Raw genomic sequence first — 4958 nt, 5'->3', positions numbered from 1 at the left:
ATAAAATCCACGAAATAAAATCCCAACGAAATTTTAAACACACGAAATATAAACTCAACGAAAATATTAAATTGAAACTATTTATTTATAGCAACTCCATGGTGTATTTATATATAATTACATTTAAACACAAGTCATTACCTACGGTGTAATTATCGTCACATAACAGAGTTAAACACAGGTAACGTCAGCACATGTCAATACTTACAGCCTACAGGCCTCGGTAATCCCGGCCAGTCGAAAGTCATCAACAATACACTGTATGCCACGCGCCAGTTCATCAAATACGTAAGCATCGGCTTGTTTGATCACACTGAATTTTTTTAAATCAACCGACCCTTTCTCGATCTCTACTCAGTTTTGTATCTGCGTAGACACCTGTGCCGCGTACAATTTTTTTGTTTGATCATCGATTTGAGCTTACCATTAACTGTACGATCGCACGGCTGTAACTCCTGAGTGGTTTTTGTGCAATAAATTCAAGAAATGTTGGCGTGCTTCGTAATTATCAAAAAATGCCAAAGCATGGTATGAGCCTTACTACGTCCGCCACGCCCAATTTCTTTCCGCACTTTGTTACAATACGGGATCAGCACCTCATTTGCATATTGCATCATAGTGTCAGAGTTCGACCAATGACTTTCCGAATGGGTCACATTCCAGTCAGAGGGAAATGTGAAGAGTGAGTGACAGCGATCGGTCAGACCCTTGTAGATAATATGCGGTGGCAACACATCTCCGGACATCGAAACGCCGATAACCGCAGTTATCTCCCGTTTGCCATCGAGTGCCACTATGCTGCAGTCTTTCGAGCCCTTTTCCTCTGATGTCCATTGACTGACGAGTACCATTTTCAGTCCGGTTTGGTCAAAATTAACAACAAGCTCCTTTGGGATTGTTTGTTTGTTTGTTTGTTTGATTTTGTTTAACGTCCTATTAACGAAGTCGAGGAGTGAATAACGGATGATGGAGGTAGAATCAACAACAATGATATAAATTCAACAAATGTATTAACAATTCACTATATATATGTACAGAATCTACACAAGTGATAACGATTGAGTTTCTTCCTGTAAAAGGAACTATTACCTGGTGGTAATCGCACTAGGATCAAACGCTCTATTGCATACTGATTACCACACAGCATCAACATACACTCTCATGACTAGACTCGAGTATCCCTGTCACACCCTACATAGTAATAAGTTTTGTATCCAAGAATAGAAAGTAAACAATGTTCTAATTATGTAAAGTTCCTGAAATATAAGTCTTTGGTCATGAAGTATTCACACAACTAAGCTTAATAGTTAGTTCCACTAGCTACCCCACTGGGGGTATAAGCACAGTTCTGTAGTGTCACAACTACATGTATGTCCTATTTAAATGTTAACACAATACTTAAGTGCACGAGTGTTCATATAGACGTAGCAGAGGGCTGTGATGTAGATTCACACTATCTCTGAAGTCATAGGGGTTCCTCAGGAGTCGTTAAGTGTCCAGGCCCTTCCTCATCCCTGTCGTGGCGTGACTGTCTGTGACGTCTCCACGAAGCGTCTGAGCCGTCTGAGAAGAGTCTGTGACGAAGGATGTAGGTGGAAGTTGAAATGGCCTGGGTGCCGTCACTCTCGTGTTATCCCGTCCCCACACTGGCCACAGGACCCCAACTGCATGGTCCCCATCACTCGAACTACAAAAGGTCAACAACCTAAGGGTCACTTCCGGTATCAAACATATTCGAACTTCCCGTTCGTAAAATTACCCCTAAAACAACTTTTACATATTGACAATATATTACAACCATTTAATATATGCCTAACAGCCTAGAACAGTTCATAAATGTCACTGAAACCAGTTAGCTTTCATTAATTATCCGACTCGTAATCAACTCACTCACGTCCCATCCAAATATTTTTGTTTGTTTGTTTGATTTTGTTTAACGTCCTATTAACAGCTAAGGTCATTTAAGGACGGCCTCCCCTGTGTGCAAGATGCATGCGTGTAGTGTATGCGTGTGTATTTTGGGAGGCTGCGATATGTTCGTGTTTATCTCCTTGTGATAGCGCGGAACTGATGCCGACTTTATAGTGCTACCTCACTGAAACATACTGCCGAAGACACCCAGCAGGACGCCTCACCCGGTCACATTATACTGACAACGGGCGAACCAGTCGTCCCACTCCTAATTTGCTGAGCGTTAAGCAGGAGTAGAAACTACCATTGTTAGCACATGGTTGAGCGAGCGGATTTCGCAAAGAACATTCTTTCGTTCAAAAATAGACAAAATGACCATGACAGCTACTTAGCTGGTCATGTTACAAACAATAGTGGTTTTATGCATAACACTCACCCCTGGGAAGTTCTATAAACCTGTTCTACTCCATAGCTTGAGGTTTTACGGACGCAGACAGCCTTGCTGCTCTGTGTGTGACTCGGAGCGCAGTGACGGCCAAGCTAAATTCTGATTGGCTCCTACTCTCCCAGGTGAAAACCCCACATAATTTACCGTATTTCCCCTACTGTGATATGTCTATCACTGTTACTAGTGTACCGTACTGTATTTAACCACATAAAAACCCCCCCTATGGAAAAATATACCATAGCAAAAAAATACATAGAACCTCTTTCATACTAACAGTTACCATCTCGGAGATAAACCGACACTACTTGTGACAGGGATGTCAGATCAATATGTACCCCAAAGACATTTGTTTTAAAGATTTAAACACCTTTATTTCAAACTAAGTATACCTGTTATACTTTACGCTTATTTTTCCCAACACATTGTAGAGAGGCAGACCAGTACCTGTACTAATTCCTGCAGATGCGCAGAAACCATTAGAATTCTTGACCAACAAGAAGAATCGTCTTGCGGCAGGAATACCCAGTGAAAATATGTATCTCTTTCCAAGTAATTGAACATATGTATTCCAAATCCAAGCAGGGTTAAGTGTTTGAAATATGAAAGTACTGAAATGATCTTTCTCATCTTAGTTATCCAATTCAGCAGTATTGGAAGGATTTTTCTCAAATTTCATCTGTATGTTCCCAATGGTCCCTAGCTGTGTTTGTTAGATTACTGGACTGATAAAAAAATAAGATGGTAAAGGATTAGAATGTTATTACAGGAATGAATAAATATCAAAATGAATAGATCATACAATGATGGACTGATATATAATAATAATCCGTCTGGGATCTTTTGTCTATTGTTCTGAAACATGTACGTTCAACCATGTTAAGCTCAATTGATTGCCTATGAGGTTACAAAATTACTGCCATTGATTGCTTAAGTCAGCTTTACTCCCAACTTAACATATATTCTGAGGTATTTGCGAAAATAATGTAATATTCCTACATCACTATGGTTCAAGAATGTTTTGAATCTTTTGTCAATTACTTTTCAGTCCAATCCTATGCAAGAATGTATAGTTCTATCAAGTCTGTGTGTTCCGAGTGTAGTTTGCAGGCCCCTCAGCGAGTAACAAGTGTGTCAATGCGAAAATATACTGCTACATTAACTCAGGTATGAACATTTGTATATATTTTGTTAAGAAATGAGAAATATTCCTTTTTTTTCTCTTGGAGAATAATGGGGTGAGAACAATGAGTTTTTACGTTACTAAAACATGAAAAAAGGTACTGTCCCAAAATTTGAAATATATTAAATACCAAAATATTTTGTTTAAATTTTGTAAGGACAAATTAGATGAGCTTCATTTCCAAAACAAGTATGCTGTTTTTTACTGATGCTACAGATCCTAAGTTTTCACTCAATGACCAAAAAAAGTCAATAGCAAATGCTTTACGTTGAGGCTATATGTTTGAGCGGGAACAGTGTCAAGGCCCGTTAGGGCCGAGCCCTGTTCCGTCTCGCACATATCAGTTTGAGGCGTATCTCTAACATAAACACAGTCTCTTTTGTGTTAATATAAACTGGAGATTTTGGACAGCCAGACAAATCTAAGTCCACTACTGTGAGCCATGACACGTGTGGAAAACCATTCATTACATATAAACCAGGTACAGGTAAATCACGGGCACTAGCACATGCATATTTACCTGTGCGTTCAACCTTATATATCCATTCATCACATATAAACCAGGTACAGGTCTTACAGTGCTTTCATCGTGTATAAAAATCCACTAAACACTGTTGGGTTCTTTATGAAGCTTATTCTGTATTTAAAAACCCCACCTGCAAGTACAAATGCAACACTCACATAGTCTATTTAGATCAAGGGACATAACTCGTACATATACTTCAATTATCACAATAATGCATAATAGTACATTATAATAGATACGTTTTTGGTTTGAGCTCCATATAAAAATAAAATATTATTTTTACAATGTACATATCAATAATACTAAATATACTGATATGGAATTACCTTATAGTACTATACAAAATATCTCTAAATATAAAATAATGCATTTCAAACTTACCCCATAGATCCTGTGGGGGTTTACAGCAATTCCTTTGTCTAACAGGCGACGTATGACTGGCAGTCGTTACAAAGTGTTTAACATGTAATACTGTAAATGAAATAAATAAAAAACTTATAAAATAATACTAATTACTACACTTTATAATTTGGAATACAAACATTATATACATCTGAAAAACTGAAAAATTACTCTTATCCATTTCTTTACATTTAATCAGAATATTATGATTAAATACATTGGTAGTGAAATAATAATTTAAACATTACATTTTACCAATAATCTGATAATACCTTACAGAATATACATATAAATGATAATACAAATGTTTAATAGTTTACGAATTAAACACAGTTATTTTCAGAGTTCGAGTAAATATACAAAAAATGTACAGGAGTTTATATCGTAGAGGGCGGTTACGATTGGGACATGCACACCGGCTATCGGGACCACTTGCTGTCTGTAAACTGGCGAAGCGATTACAACGTTGTCTATCATCATTCGCCGACTTA

General features: G+C 37.7%; 1 long non-coding RNA gene across 1 annotated transcript; it reads right to left on the bottom strand.

Moving 5' to 3' along the window:
- Positions 1-1535: 1535 nt before the first annotated feature.
- On the bottom strand, positions 1536-2480 carry LOC110462126. Its single transcript, XR_002464234.1, has 2 exons — positions 2348-2480; positions 1536-1687 (listed from the first exon to the last, which is right to left on the bottom strand). It is a non-coding gene; the product is annotated as an uncharacterized LOC110462126 (long non-coding RNA).
- Between the last annotated feature and the right edge of the window lie 2478 nt (positions 2481-4958).

Source organism: Mizuhopecten yessoensis, unplaced genomic scaffold (genome assembly GCF_002113885.1).
Source record: "Mizuhopecten yessoensis strain PY_sf001 unplaced genomic scaffold, ASM211388v2 scaffold10751, whole genome shotgun sequence".
Taxonomy (NCBI): domain Eukaryota; kingdom Metazoa; phylum Mollusca; class Bivalvia; order Pectinida; family Pectinidae; genus Mizuhopecten; species Mizuhopecten yessoensis.
The sequence above is the reverse complement of the archived record's forward strand: the minus strand, read 5'-3'. Positions and strand labels throughout refer to the sequence as shown.